Here is a 2,947-nt window from a genome sequence, read left to right as displayed (position 1 = left end):
TCCTGGAGCTGGCACACATGGAGGGGGAGGGGGAGGGAAGGCGCAGCGGGGGGGGGTCCCCTCGCCTGAGGGGAGGAAGGGGTTGTAACGGGGAGGGGCAGGCCCCGGTATGGGGTGGGAGGTGGGGGAGGAAGGAGATGCGATTGGCTTCAGAGCCCTCCACCCTGGGTGGGGAGCAGGGGGAAAGTTGCTCGAGGGGAAGGAGGAACCAGGAGGTTCTGGGTTAGCCCCAAATCGCTTTGTAAACAATAAGGCCGTCTGCTGGGGTGCCCTGATCTCGTCAGACCTCAGAAGCGAAGCCGGGTCAGCCCTGGTTCGCATTTGGATGGGAGGCCACCAGGGAATAGCAGGGTTGATGTGCAGAGGAAGGCACTGGCAAACCACCTCTCTGTTAGTCTCTTGCCGTGAAACACCTCGCCCCCCCAAAAAAAAGGGGTCGCCTTAAGTCGGCTGCGACTTGACTGCACTTTACACACACAAACTTGTGTGTGTGAAAGCTGGACGCTGAAGAAAGCTGACAGGAAGAAAGTAGATTCCTTTGAAATGTGTTGGAGGAGAGGGTTACGGATACCGTGGACTGCCAAAAAAACAAATCAGTGGGTTATAGATCAAATCAAGCCTGCACTGACCCTAGAAGCTAAACTGAGGCTATCGTATTTTGGTCACATTATGAGAAGACAAGAGTCACTGGAAAAGACAGTCATGCCAGGAAAACCTGAAAGCAGCAGGAAAAGAGTAAGACCCAACAAGAGATGGATTGACTCAGTAAAGGAAGCCACAGCCCTCGGTTTGCAGGATCTGAGCAAGGCTGTCCTTTCCTTTTGCTTTCCTTTTATTTCAAGCTCACCCGACCAAAGATCTTGAGCGCATCATACATAAGACAGAGCAAGGCTGTCAAAGATAGGACATTTTGGAGGACTTTGATTCATAGGGTCGCCATGAGTCAGAAGCAACTTGACCGCACTTAACATATACACACACAGGCCCGGGGAAGGGGAGGGGGGAAGGAAGGAGATGCTATTGGCTTCAGAGCCCTCCATCCTGGGTTGGGAGCAGGGTAAAGTTGCTCGAGGGGAAGGAGGAATGAGGAGGTTCTGGGTTAGCACCAAATTATATTTTAAACAATAAGGCCATCTACTTGTGTGCAGTAGCGGACTGGGTCTAAAAATATTGGTTGCCAGGAGACAAAGGGGACCCACCCACAACTATAAGGCTATCATTTAATTTTTATAAGAAATAAATAAAACTTTCAAAAAATACACTTGGAAAAAAGTTACAATTAATTTTTTTGTGAAATAAATGTATATTTATGTAATTACAGTGTACATATATTGTACATGTTACTGGCAGTATACAGTAGATACTAAATGTAAATAGAGATTATCGAAGGCAATCATTGCAGGACAATGATTCAGCTCAAACCCAACCCCTTTCTGACTATATATTACTCTTCCTACACACTTGACACTGAGAGACACTGTCCTTCAGTGTTACTCCTCTGAAGATGCCTGCCACAGCTGCTGGTGAAACGTCAGGAAAGAAAATACCAAGACCACGGTTACATAGCCCGGATAACCTACAAGAACCAATAAATACAGATTGTTATAATCGAATTTTTAAATTATTTTTTAAATTTTAAATAAACCTATTATATTTTCAAGCTACCAAAAAGTCATTAACATTTTTAACATATTGTCTAATGTTTAAGGGGCCCCACTTCATTAGGGGCCCACAGGGCCCACTTGCCATCGGGCAAGCTGACACCCTGGCCAGTCCGCCACTGCTTGTGTGTGATGATTTACAGAGGACAATAAAACGGGTCTCTGCCTTCAGGTGTTTACAGTACAAAGTATGTTCTGCAGATGGGTTGCCAGGCTCCAGGCAGCGCCTGGAGATCTCCAGAAATTACAGCTGATCTCCAGAGACTACAGAGATCAGTGTCCCTGGAGAAATGACTGCCTTGGAGAGTGGCCTGTATGGCATTATTACCTGGCTGAGGTCCTTCCCAGGCTCTCCTCCCAAATCTTCTGGAATCCCCCAACTCAGAGTTGGCAACCAGTGGTGGCCGCATCTGTGAATGACATAGATAATGAATGAATAGATAACACTATTCAAGAAAAGGAGGCACTTTGCATATGTTATCTAACATTCTCAGATGCAAATGTACATATCATTACTATGATTTTAAACAAGAACGAAACTTACCTAGGATGTAAAGATGTATTCTTATAGCAAGATAAGTTATCCCTAAAATTAAACTGATGTATGTTTGTGTATGCATGTCATCTTTTTTCTGACAAAGGGCACTTGAACTCTCAAAAGCTTATGTCCCCAAAATTTTGTTGGTCTCTAAGGTGCTACTGGACTCAAATCTAGCCGTTCTGCTGCAGACTAACATCGCTACCCTTTGAAACTATATCTTCTCTTAATGTTTTAAATAGAAAAGGAATACAGCTCACATAGTGCCAGCTTTGTCTGAGGCAGCAGGTAGAGCTGAGGTAGTGTGGCAGTCTGTCACTCAAATGTTTAAAAAAAGGAAAACCCCAAAAAACTCCAGTCAGATTTACCGAACAGAAGAGAACCCAGCCATTTCAAGGAACAAGCTTCAAAAAAGAGGAGCTGACCTCTGAAAAGCAAAGCAAAGGAAACAGGCCTTTGGTGTTCAGAGACCTGGGTTCAAACCCCCCCCCCCCAATCCAGCCATGAATCTCACTGGGTGAACTTAAGCAAGTCCCCTTCATTCAGCATTGCCTACCTCACAGGATTGTTGTGAGGATAAAATGGAGAGAACCACAGATACGGAGCTCCTTGGAGGAGGCAGATAGCAGGGGAAATAAACAGGAGGCTTGGAGCACCTTCAAGATTGGTACATTTTTATTCTAGCATATTCTTTCATGGTACTAGAGTCCATGTGTCAGAGACATGGTGGTAAACAAGTCATAACTGT

This window comes from Euleptes europaea, chromosome 13 (genome assembly GCF_029931775.1).
Source record: "Euleptes europaea isolate rEulEur1 chromosome 13, rEulEur1.hap1, whole genome shotgun sequence".
NCBI classification, from domain to species: Eukaryota; Metazoa; Chordata; class Lepidosauria; order Squamata; family Sphaerodactylidae; genus Euleptes; species Euleptes europaea.
The sequence above is the reverse complement of the archived record's forward strand: the minus strand, read 5'-3'. Positions refer to the sequence as shown.